The sequence below is a fragment of the Tursiops truncatus genome, chromosome 11 (genome assembly GCF_011762595.2).
Source record: "Tursiops truncatus isolate mTurTru1 chromosome 11, mTurTru1.mat.Y, whole genome shotgun sequence".
Taxonomy (NCBI): domain Eukaryota; kingdom Metazoa; phylum Chordata; class Mammalia; order Artiodactyla; family Delphinidae; genus Tursiops; species Tursiops truncatus.
In genome coordinates this window covers 9,062,075-9,074,857 of record NC_047044.1, presented here as the reverse complement: position 1 = coordinate 9,074,857, position 12,783 = coordinate 9,062,075, and the positions used below count along the sequence as shown (strand labels likewise).

Below are 12,783 nucleotides of genomic sequence, written 5' to 3'. Positions count from 1 at the left end.
ACACACAGACCTGTGTAGACGCAGTAACAGGCCCAGCGCTATGCGCGCACCACAATACAAAACCAGGCCTCTGCCCACGGTGGTCGCAAATGCGTATATACATCATCGCAGACGCCCAGGGCCTGGCAGGCACACAGTACAAGACCTAGAGGCCTCTCTGCACACGGTCACAGATGTGTGCACACAATCACGATCCAGGTACACACAGGCACAGCCCCAGGGATCCACGCCCATGCACACACGGGAACAGACCCGGGTACACGCTGCAGGTCACACAGACCCATTCACACTGCAAAACAGACACACGCATCCAGGCGCACACAGAACCGGACACGCAGACGCATGCACATGCCAGACACACATACTCTCCGACCCGCTCCGCCTCCCATCGCACACACACAACCGCACAGGACGCACCGGGCCGTGGGCCGGCGCACGCACGGTCACAGGCAGGGGCGCGCGCGCGCACGCGCGCACACACACACACACACACACACACACACACACACACACACAATTTGATCGCACGCGCGGGAGGCGCGGAGCGGCGGCGGCCCGAGACTGCGGTCCGAGGCACCCCCAGTCCCGGCGCTGCGAGCGGAGCCCGGCTGGCGGCGGAGGGGAGGGGGCGCCGGTGGGGGCGGGGCGGGGGCCGGAGCCGCCCGAGCCCGGAGGGAGCGGCACCTCTGCGCTCGGCGCTCGGGCCTCGGCTCCGCACCCCCCGCGCGCCTCCCGTGGGGCCCTCCCCGGCGCCGGTCTGCTCGTCGGGCCCCCGCCGCGGCCCCGTGGTGCAGGCAGGCGGCCGCGCCTGGCCCGCGGGACGGGGTGGAGGTGGGGGCGGGGATCGGGGCCGGGCCGGGGCCGCGCCGCCTGCGATGCCGGGCGCCCGCCGCAGCCGCCGCCGCCGGAGCCCGGGATGGGGCGAGAGGTTGCGGCGGACGCCAGCATCTCCCCGCCGGGGGCCCCGGGGGCCGCGGAGCCGCCGCCGCCGCTGATGCCGCCGCTGCTGAGACCCGGCGGGCGATGGGTGAGTTGACCCTGGCGTCCTGGGGGCCCGAGCCGCAGCCCCCTCCATCCCTGCACTCCGGCCCTCCGCCTCCATCTCCGCGCCTCCTCCTCCGCGCTCGCTGCGCCCCCAGTCACAGCTCCCACAGACCCTCTCCCTGAGCGTGACCTTTGGGGGCGGGGGCGGGAGAACTACGCTGGGGGGCCGGGGTGGGGGGCCGAGATGACGGGCGGATGCAGAGGCGGCTACTCAGTTCTGGCGCCCCCTCCCCCAACCCGGCTGCTCAGCGGAGCTTTCCGTGGCCCGGGAGGGCAAAGCCTCATCCCCTCGACCCCCCACCCCCGGCCTGGGCTGGGGGCGTCCCCGAGCCTCGGGGCTGGAGCCAGGCTTTGTGCGCTGCGCCCCCGACAAACCTCCCGCGCGGCGCGGGACTGGGGGTGGGAGGCCTCAGCGCCCGCCTTCCCCCATCCACCTCCCCCCACCCCGGGTTGCGGCGGCGGCGGCGGCGGCGACGGCAGCGGCAGGGGCCCAGGCGCTGTCTGGGTGCTGGGCGGGTGCGGAGGCCGGGACCAGGCAGAGGGGAGTGGGGGAAGAACCCCAACCCTTCCTGCTGAGGGGGCTCCCGCTCTTTCCACTTCACTGCCCAGGGCGGGGGAGGCAACCAGGCTGGGGGAGGGCGCTATAAATATCTGCAAATAATGAGTTCTGAAACCGGGGTGGGGAGGGGAGTGCACCTGGGTTATAGTGGGGGGGGGGTGTGCCTGAGCTGGGGTGCCAGAGAGGCAGAGATGGGTCTCAGTCAACCCTGGTGACCTGAGGTCGGGTGACTGTCTAGGCTCTAGAAGACTTCCTAGAAGGGGCGTGGGCAGGGACACTACCTCAATGAGCTCTCTCCAGGGTCCCCCAGCACTGCCACTCTCCACCCCAGAGCACTCCTCTTCACTCCTGGGCCACCAGGCCAGACCTTCCTTGATGGGGGAGTTGCGGGCACTGTTGTGTCACCTCCTGGGCAGTTACTAAAAATCCAGGCAACGGGCCAAGCCTGAGGATGGAGGGAAGAAGACAAGTGCCCCCCCACCCCCCACCTGGAGGAGCTGGGAGTTCTGTGGGGTTATCAGTGCTAAAGAGATAGGCACAGGGTCCTAGGAAAGTTTGAAAAAGGGGCTGCCAGTCCAAGGGGGAGAGAGAACTTGCTGGGAAACATAAAAGGAAGCTGGAAGGGTTTGTTGGTGGAGAAAGTGGGAAGGGCATTCTGGGAGGAAGGATGGCATGAGCAAAGGCTCAGAGATGTGAGTATGTGCTGGGAGATGGAGGTGGGGGAATGGTCAAGCACTGCGTCAGGCCAAAATCAGAAGCCAGATGAAGAGGGGGAGCCAGGGCTGGAGGGAAGGAGGGCCAGGTGGAGGCAAGATGGCGGGTCACACCAGGGAGCTGGCACGAGGACAGCACAGTGAGGGGTGACTTGACTGGGATAGCGCCATCTGGCTCAGCTGCCCCCCTTCCGAGGGTCTGCCCAGTGCCCTTGATGTGGTCAGGGCTGCTTGACCCACACTGGTGATCCCTTTTACTGTGGAAGCTGGACCACCTCCGGCTGGGCAGCTTTCAGAACCTCAGTTTCCACATCTGTCACATGGGGAGAATCCTCCACAGAGTTGTGGTGAGGACTGCATGAGATGCCGCATGCCGCACCTGAGAAGCACTCGGGAAGCGCTGGCTGCTGCATCCGTATTTTTACGTGTAAAACAGGGACATGGATACCAGCTGGCGGGCCACGTCCACTTCATGGGTGACGGTGAGGATCCCGTGAGGGCTGGATGTGACTAGGAGGTAGCCGAGGCCTGGGGGAGCTGTATGTCCATGTCCTCCTTCTAGGAGGAGCAGTGAGGAGTGACCAGGGACAGGGTGGTCTGCATAGACGGCCTCCTCTTGCCCTCGTGGGCACCCATCACCTTCTGGCCCCCAGCCATGCCCATTAGGGGGCTCTGCTCTGCTCCCCAAGGCCAAAGCCTCTTTGTTCCCCACACCGCATGGTGCACCCCACTCCCAGCTAGCTCTAGTCTACCACATGGGGACCAGGGCTCCCTTCCAGAAGTTTCTTCAGATATTCTGATCAACAAACATGATGTCCTCCTGTGAGGGGCACTGTGCCGGGCAGCCAGGTGGAGAGGACACAGGCCTTGCCCCCCGGAGATTGGAATCTAGTTGGCCAGCAGATATCCCTGGGCACCCATGGTCTGCCTAGCTCTGTGCTGGCTGCTTGGGGGTAGGGGAAGAGTCTCAATAATTGTGCCATGAGGCAGCCAAGTGCAGAAGTTAAAAAGCAAGGATTCCAGATCCAGTGGCCCAGGTTCGAATCCCGATCCTGTCACTTCTTACCGTGTGACAGTGTACTAGTCACTCTGCCTCCCTGTGCCTCAGTTTCCTTGTCTCTAAAATGGGGATGACGCACATTACTGCTATTTGAACAGCCTGGTTCCGTTTCCATTGGGCATTCGCTGCCCCCCTCCCTGAATGAGTCTCCCTCTTCGCCCCTGCTTCCTCAGAGACTACACAGCCTGCCCCAGTAGATGTGTCGTCCACTTCCGCGTTCTCTTCCCCTCTGTCTGTGAGTCCCCATGGGCCAAAGCCTGCCTTTCTGTACCCACTGCTTGAGCAGGGGGCAGTGGTATGCTGGCAACTGGGTCTCGAATGAGCTGGGGTGTAAATGGTTCTCAGCCCAGGGGAACGGCCCTGCTCTTCCTTCCACCCATTCCTCCCCCTTCTCCATCCCTGATGGAGGACGCTGACCCTCCACAGGGCAGCCTCACTTGCAGCAGAGTGGTCACAGGGACCTTGCTTGTGCCCATCTTCCAGAAGGGGAAAGAGAGGCTTCAGGAGCGGGTGGGAACTTCCCAAGGGCTGGAAGCGGGCCTGGGGGGTGGGGGGGTGGAAGGGTAGTGGCCCACGGTCCTGTGGTCTAGAATGGGCTGACAAGGGGGCCCAAGGTTTTGCCCATAATCCAAGAAGTTAACAGAGTCCCCAAATGCTTTTCCTTGCACTGCTGAAATTCCCCCGTTGGCTCACTTATTTTCATCTTTTCCATAAAAATAAAACTGGAACAATAAGAATCATTCACACACCTAATTATTCTGTTGTTTCATGAATTTAGAGCTTGTTTGGCTAAGACTTTGGTTCCCACTGAAGTGGGACTCCTTGGGGTGGGGTGGGGTGCAGGGTGAAGGCCAGGACAGAAGGTAGGAGTCTGTGTGGACACTGGGGCCTCCTGAGGGCCCAGCCTCTGGCTACCTCTCTAGGCAGGCCAGGAACTTCCCAGAAGGAGCAGGCCAGACAGCGTCTGGTTGAGGGAGGGTGGCCAGAGGCAGTCTCTGAGACTCTGGTTGAGAGACCCATGATGGAGGACTTTCCAGTCATAATAATTTGCTGTTATTTATCGAGCGCTTACTGTGTGCTGGGCACTGGGCCAAAGCACTTTGTCTGCTTCAGAGATGCCTCTAACTTCCCTCGAGGCAGGAGCTACCAATATTATTATCCCATTTGGCAGTTTGAGGTGGCCTGGGGCCCAGGGACGGGAAGTGGCAGGGCTAGGGTTATATCTAGCCTGTAGGACCCCATAGCTTCATGGGGCTGCCTGTCTAGGCCCCCTCAATCACCCAGAGGTGGCTGCTGTCTGAGGCTTGGGTGCCTGAGACAGCTGCCTCACCCGTGTCCTGGCCTCCAGGCCACCCGCTTCAGGGTCCTGGTGCTACTTCCTTCCTTGCCGTAGTCCCGGGGCCCTGCCTCACCTGGGCAGCTTGGGGAAAGTATGTATTTCCCGGGCCTCACCCTGCCCTGCTGAGTCAGAATCACACCATGGGAGGGAGGGCTGGAAACCCAGATTTGAATCCCCTGGGGATTCAGAGGCCTGTGGACTCCAAGAACCACTGCTTAGCCCCATGAATTCCAGGATGAGACCCCCGCCCTCTGGGACCCAGATCCCTATGACTCAGCCCCCTCCTGTGTTCTCGGCCTCCGCTCCACCCCCAGCCTCAACGCAGCTCTGCACACACTATGCCGTGCCCCCTGCCCGCTCCTCCCCTCCCCCTGCCCATTGCTTTTAGCCCAGCACCTGCTACTGCCGCTTCCTCCAGGGAACAGGTCCTGGGCTGGCTGTGGAACCCCCAGAGCTTGCTTAGTACTTTGGACAAATCCCTTGTCACCACTCTCCTCTTGTTACTGGGGACCAGCACACAGTCTGGGTGAACCGTGGTGGCCAGGGAAGGGGGACCAGGGAGAGCTGCCCATTAAGGCGGGGGACTCGTTCCTGGGCTGGGCACACAGGCACTCCCTGGGGGCTGACACCATGCCTCACACAGAGGAGGCACTCGAGAAGTATTTCTTTTTTTTTTAAATTTATTTATTTAGTTAATTAATTTATTTTTGGCTGTGTTGGGTCTTCATTGCTGCGTGCGGGCTTTCTCTAGTTGCGGCGAGTGGGAGCTACTCTTTGTTGCTGTGCGTGGGCTTCTCATTGCGGTGGCTTCTCTCGTTGCGGAGCACGGGCTCTAGGCGCGCGGGCTTCCGTAGTTGTGGCACGTGGGCTTCCGTAGTTGTGGCTCGCGGGCTCTAGAGCGCAGGCTCAGTAGTTGTGGCGCATGAGCTTCCTTGCTCCGTGGCATGTGGGAACTTCCCGGACCAGGGCTTGAACCCTTGTCCCCTGCATTGTCAGGCAGATTCTTAACCACTGTGCCACCAGGGAAGCCCGAGAAGTATTTCTTTAGTACTTGTTGAATGGTAATTTTGAGAGTGGAAGATGAGGGCCACTTCCGGAAACAAGGCAGATTGGCTGGTTTAGGTGAAAGATAGAGAAGGTGCCTTCCCGACCCATCGCCCAGGACTGTGAATGTTAATGGTCGTAACTCATATTTACGGCAGAAATGGGAACGAGATGCTGGCGCTTTCTTGCGTGATTTCATTTCAATACCTCAGGAGCGATGCACCAGCTCCCCCAGCCAGACTAGAAATCCAGCTTCCAGCTTTCCTCTCAAGCCTTTTCTGCTGCTGTCCCTCTGTCCAGAATGCCCTTCCCCTCCTCTCCTGACCCATCCTTTAAGACTCCTTCAGGAAGCCACGCCACACCCCTACCCCAATGGCAAGGCTGATCCTCCTCGCTAGGGATTTCTGCCTGTCCGTCCCCATGGGATGAGACCCGTGTGCAGGACAGGTCTATCGAGGGTCTGGCAGGGATGCCAGTGGAGTGAACAGAGAGGACTGGGTCAGGGGACTCGTGTGCAGGTCACCAAGGGACAGCAGTGGGGTTGCTTTGCTGTTCCTTGTGTCTAGGTGGCAAAGGAAGGGGATTCTGGGAAAGACCAAGGGACCTCCCAGCGCAGCTCCTGAAGGCAACTGGAAAGTGCAGCCCAGTCGGTGACTGTCACCTCAGTCCAGAGAGGGGGCCATACTGGGGAGCTTGGGGCTACCGGGGAGCTGAACCGGCTCATTTCCCAGAGGGAAGATTGGATCCCGGGGTGCTTGGCACTGACCCAGACCTTTGTGGTCTGTAGGAGGAGAGCCCAGGACTGTGGGGCTGCACCCCACACCCGAGGGGTGTTTCTCAATGGGGTCCAGGTTAGGGAGTGGATGAGAAGGAGTCAAGGAGAGCAGCATCCCCAGGGCTCAGGTCTGCCCTCTGGTCCTCCGGTGTGGGAGACAAAGCTCCTTAGGAAAAATGTGTGTTGCCCCAAAGCTGGCAGGAAATCCATGTCAATAGCTCATTCCAGCAAAAATGTGCACAGGAAAAAACTCCGTAAGAACTTAAGCCAAAATGTTAGCCCAGGGGGTGGTGGGATGGTGGGTGGTATCATCCTGTTTCTTTCGCTGTGACGTCCAGATTCCCTAGAATGTATGAGAAACCTTTATAACCGGAGAGATGAAGTAATATTCTAAAGGAGAGAGGTAAGAAAAGGTGTCGTGGGCTTCCCTGGTGGCGCAGTGGTTAAGAATCCGCCTGCCAATGCAGGGGACACGGGTTCGAGCCCTGGTCCGGGAAGATACCACATGCCACAGAGCAACTAAGCCTGTACGCCACAACTACTGAGCCCACGTGCCACAACTACTGAAGCCCATGCACCTAGAGCCCATGCTCTGCAACGAGAGAAGCCACTGCAATGAGAAGCCTGTGCACCGCAACAAAGAGTAGCCCCCGCTCGCCGCAACTAGAGAAAGCCCGCGCACAGCAATGAAGACCTAACGCAGCCAAAAATAAATAAATTAACTAATTTAAAATAAAAAAAAAAGAAAAGGTGCCGTGAGAACAGCCACCTCCCCATATTTTGGATTCTGGGGTCACTGCCTGTGGGCAGCCTCCAGGGTGACTGGCTGTGGGGTCTCAGGGTGGGAGTTGGCCCGTCCCAGGCACATACCCCAGAACATGTGCACCCGTGGCAAACAGCTTGCGTCTCTCTCATTCCTGGAAATCGGGTCAGTGAGGGTCCAGGCCTGGGGCTACTGGGATGCAGCACCCCGAGAATTCCGCCCCAACCTCTGACTTCCTATGGCACCAGTCCGGCCTTCGCTCCTCTTCTCCCATGTACCCCACTTTCCAGCCTCGGGGCTGTTGCTATGCTGGACCGTCCACCTGGAAAGCCAACCCACTCCACCCCAGGTGCTGCCACCCACCCAGGAAGCCATTCCTGCCCCTTCCAGCCAGGGGTGACCCCAGAGCTGTTGGCTTTACCCCCACACCCCTGTGCCCAGTGGGTGTGCATCGCCGTTGACTGCCCTCCTGACGGACTCCTGCCTCGAAGTGCCTTTCCGCAGTCCTGCAACGTGGTCAAGTTCTCCCCTGTGGTAATAGTATTCCTAATCACAGCTCAGCCCTGAGGCCGGGTGGGGACTCAATCTCTGACTCCTCCATGGCCCCTGGCTCTGTCCCTGGTACAAAGCACTCATTCATTCATTCAGCACTTAATCACCGGTGCCTACTATGTGCCAGGGGCTGGGCTAGGTGCCAGGGCACAGATCTGCCGACCGCAGGGTGTGAGCGTGTCTGTTTTTGTGCATTTGTGTGTGTGTGTGCGTCACCAGCGCATGCACACAGCAGGAGCAACTCTGTCATATGAATGCGTGTCCCTCAGTCTGTGCCCGTGTGTAACCGTGCCAGTCTTGATCATGCCTAGCTAATTCATTCAGCAAGCGTTTATTGAGTGCCCACACGGGGGTGCCAGGCCATGACCCTGAAGATGAGTGTCCCAAGGTCTCTGCTCTTGGGAAGTGCCCATCTTGTCAGGCCATCCCCGTGCAGACTGGTGGGGACGGTGGCCAGCAGGGGTGGGGGTGGGCAGGATGGCATCCTGGAAGGACGGGGAGAAGGGTGAGGAGGGGCACTCCTGCCCAGCTGTGGGTGTGCTCTGCGATCCCCCGATGGCCCTGGGACCCCAAGCTGACCCTCCTTGCTGGTTTCACTGCTCTGAAGTGCTCCTGAAGGCCGATGGCGCTGGAACACGGAATTGTGGGTTGTGAGCCCCGCTGCCAGTGCAGGGAGGAGAGTACAGTGCCCTGAAGAAGTAGCATGTGGGCTGGAGAGCCAGGGCTGCAGAACTTTCCATGAGAGGAGAACCTCGGGACCAGACCCCAGAACACAGCATCTAGAAGTAGAACCCCTCAATTCAGAAGAGAGAAACTGGATTATGGAATTGGAGGGGGGAAATGGAGCAGCAAACCTAGAATGTGGCCTGGAACGCGGAGCACTGATATCAGTCAGAGCTGGAAGGTCAAGTCCGTGCCCCCGGGGGTCAGTGGGAAACTGAGGTCCAGAGAGGATGGGGCGGTCCTGCACCTTGGTGAGCAGCAGTGGGCATGCACGTAGTCTCTGCTGAGCCAGGCCCTTCCCATGGCCTGCTGGTACCTGACCTTGGACAAGGTATGTCCCCTCTCTAAGCCCCGGTCCCCATCTGTGAGGTGGGCTCGCGAAGATGAGCTGAGATGAAGCGCATCACCTGGGAAGGGGGCGCTGCTCTGGGCGCCCAGGGTCTCCTGGGAGGTTAGCAATTGCTGAGACTGGGACCCCAGCCACCTGACCCCTGGAATGACCTTCGCACCTGTGGTGATGCTTCTGTCACTGCTGCCCCACCGTCAGTGGGAAGTTTGAGCACTTGCAGGCCTGTTCCAGAATGCTCTCTGGATCCAGCGGTGGGAAGGACTAAGTAATTAAAGAAGCAAGAAGGGATTGGCGGCTTCCATGAAATTAAGGAGTGGGGCCCAGTGCCTGCAGCCCTGCGCGATGGCCCCCTGCCATTTGGTGAGGGCTCACTGAGAGTCCCTGGTGGGGACTGACCCAAGGAGGCTATGGCCCCTCGCAGGCAGGGGCGGACAGAGAGTAATCGGGAAGGGAAAAGAGAAAAGCCTCATTGTTCAGCCTTGAGGAGGCTCACTGGGTGCCCAGAGCCGCAGAGCCAACCAGCTGTGCACCTGCTCCGTCAGAGCCACTCCCAGCAGGAGGTTAATTGTGCTCAGGTTCCCAGGTTGCGGGAGCCACAGGCTCTGGGCCAGGTGCAGCCCCACATCCCTCCGAGGACCCTGCAGGTGGTGTTACCAGCCTCCCTTTAATGGCTCAGCAGACAGGCCTGGAGAGGGTAGGACTTCTGCTTGGGGCCACAGAGCTGTGGGTGGCAGAGCCAGGGTTCAAGCCCATTTCTTCATTCAGCAGCGGCTGCTCGAGGCCAGGCCTGGCTCTGGGCACTGAGCACACAGCGGTGAGCCTTGGTGGGGAGGATCCTAACCTGCTCGAAGCCATTGCTTCATTTTCCACCTTCTTCCTTCCCGTACTGCCTCCCAACCATCAGCCATCACGTTGCTGAGGACTGAGGACGGAACCGTTCCCTTCAGCACCACCAGCCCGTTGGAAGGGACCCTTCGAATTCACGTAGATGCGCCGCTTCCCTGGGGCGTGCTGAGCCCGAGGTCACGTGGCAGGCAGGACTGGGACCTGCAGGCACTTTTCCAGGCCCCAGACCAGGCCTGAGAGCCCGGCGGTATTGACTGAAAAGTGCAGGTGTGTGGATGTGGGAGGAAGGTCTTTCATTCATTCAGCAAACCTCTGTGTCAGGCACTGTGCTGGAGCTGGGGACCAGGGGAGTGGGGGGCAGGCCAGGGTTGAAACAGCTCGGCTCTTTCCATAGCCTGGGGTCAGGGAGACCTGGAGGAAGTCTAGTTCAGCTGAACCCTCCCCAGACCGGCATGGGGAGAGGGAGTGTAAGATTACACAGAAACATTGAGCCTCCTGGAAGATCTGGACTTTATCCTGAGGACAGGGTTCTCAGCTAGGAGGGGCAGCGCCAGATGGGGCTTTTGCTTGGCTCACAGGCACCTGGCTGGAGTCCCCTTGGGAAGGCCACTCCTGTTGTGCAGGTGAGCATTGGTGGTGGTACCACCAGTGTGGAACAGTGGCACAGGGAAAAGGGTGGGGCTTGTGAGGTATCGGGGCATGGAATAGACAGGCCTAGTCATGCGGGGTCAGTGAGGGAGGATTTAGGGTGGTTCCTGGGCTCCTGGCGTGGGCGGCTAGGTGGATGGTTGCACCCCTGACGGGTTCCAGAAGGAGGAAAGTTGGTAATGCCCGAAGCTGTACAAGCATCCTGGGTGCCAGGCTCAGGTCACAGGTTATCAGCTCAGGTTGTTGGAACAACTGAGCAAGTTCTTTGCGCCCTGTCTTTTTTTTTTTTTTTTTTTTTTTTTTTTTGCGGTATGCGGGCCTCTCACTGCTGTGGCCTCTCCCGCCGCGGAGCACAGGCTCAGCGGCCATGGCTCACGGGCCCAGCCGCTCCACGGCATGTGGGATTCTCCCGGACTGGGGCACGAAACCGTGTCCCCTGCATCGGCAGGCGGACTCTCAACCACTGCGCCACCAGGGAAGCCCCCCCTTTTTTTAATATTGATTGATTGATTGATTTTTGACTGCATTGGGTCTTTGTTCCTGCGCACGGGCTTTCTCTGTTTGCGGCGAGCGGGGGCTACTCTTCATTGCAGTGCGCGGGCTTCTCATTGCAGTGGCTTCTCTTGTTGCGGAGCACGGGCTCTAGGCGCGCCGGCTTCATAGTTGTGGCACGCGGGCTCAGTAGTTGTGGTGCACGGGCTTAGTTGCTCTGCGACATGTGGATCTCCCAGGACCAGGTCTTGAACTCGTGTCCCCTGCATTGGCAGGCGGATTCTTAACCACTGCACCACCAGGGAAGTCCCTTGCGCCCTGTCTTGCAGTGGAGGGTTCCAGGCATGATGGGAACTGACTCTAAAGCCCAGGTCCCCACCCTCCCTGCAGCCTGGCCCAGATCCCACTGGCTCTGCTCTTCTCTTCCCTTACCCAGCCAGCACTCGGGCCTCCCGCATGCACAGGTGTACCCACCACCTGCCGCCCTGTACATGTGGGGAGGTGCCCGTGGGAGTCCTTCCACTCCTACTGCCTAGGAACACGGGGGCCAACCTCTGCCTCCACCCTGGGCATGGGCACCGCTCCGCCCCCCACGTGGGCACTCACCTACCCCTGCCCCCCAGGGGGCAGCACATGGGACACAGTCTCTCCAGCTATCGCTGGATTCTGTCGCCCACCCTGCATCCTGCCTGCGCTAGAGAAAGCTCCACGAGGACAGAGGAGGGGTGGGGTGTGCCCTCCCCTCTCTTCCCCCACACTCAGGCCTGCTGGGCTGGAGATGGAGCTGAGGCTCCGAACTGAAGTGGCCCTTTGTACATTGTCCCTGGAGGATGGGCGAGCCTGGCAGGAGGGGCTGGCACTGCTGGGGCTGCCTGGGCAGGACGGCGCTGATCTCAGCAGGGCTGGGGGGGCTTCCTCTGGAGCAGTGGAGGGAGCCCTGCTAGGTGTGGGTGTGCACTGGCGGGCCTGCTGCCTCAGGCACCCCCAAACCAGATGATACTTGCCACCAGGGGTCTAGCATCACTTCTCATATGAGTTCCATCCTCATTCAACAGCTGTTTATGGAGCTCCTGCTCTGGGCCAGGCTTTGTCCTAGGGGGTGGGGAGTAGCAGTGACCGATGACTGGGGCCCATGGTGACCCTGCTCTCATGTTGTTGACATTCCAAGCGAGCAGGGTGTGGGTGGGGGAGACAGACCACTAACACATAAACAAGGAGACAGATAGCTTCAGCAGTGAGGAGTGTTGTGGAGCAGATGACCTGGGAGGGGACGGCCCCTTTAGCTGGCTGGTCAGGAAGGCCCCTCTGAGCAGGCGGCTGGCATGTGGAGATCTGAGGGAAGGGCATTCCAGGCGGAGGGAACAGCCAGTGCGAGGACCCTGAGACGGGTGAGCCTGGGGTGTGGAAGGGCTGGGAAGGCAGGGACTGTGGCTGGAGTCAAGTGGACAAGGGAGGCGAGGTCAGCAAAGATGCAGGGACTGGGCCTGTGGGTGCAGAAAGGAGTTTGGATTTTATTCTGAGTGTGATGAGGGGTCTGCGCAGAGGGATGTGGCCTGATGGGGAGTCGCAGTGACAGAATTGGTGGGCTCAGTGCCAAATGAAAATGCAGGGCCCCTTGTTCAAAAATTAAGAATTTCAAGACAGAAAATAAAGGGAAGGCGGGGCCGGTGAGGAGGAGTAGAGGCATTTTGGAGGGAGGTGCCAGTAGGCCTAGCAGCGCCCCAGCCGGGCCATCCAGGCACGTGGTGAGGCTGTGTGGAGAGCCGGCATGAGCTCAGCCTCGGAGATCAGAGGACTGGTCTCTGTCAAGGTGCTCTGGCCGTTACCCCGTTTAATTCTCCTGAGGTGAGGGGCTGGGATGATCCCACGTTGTAGA

The 12,783-nt window shown here is 60.0% G+C and overlaps 1 protein-coding gene across 1 annotated transcript in view; it reads left to right on the top strand.

The window, feature by feature from the left end:
* Positions 1 to 859: 859 nt before the first annotated feature.
* MGAT3 (beta-1,4-mannosyl-glycoprotein 4-beta-N-acetylglucosaminyltransferase) overlaps positions 860 to 12,783 on the top strand; it is a 30,913-nt gene continuing 18,989 nt past the window's right edge. Inside the window, exon 1 of the mRNA XM_019943656.3 lies at positions 860 to 1,027. The gene's annotated coding sequence lies outside the window, so the exon portion shown is untranslated. The remainder of the gene's footprint in view (positions 1,028 to 12,783) is intronic.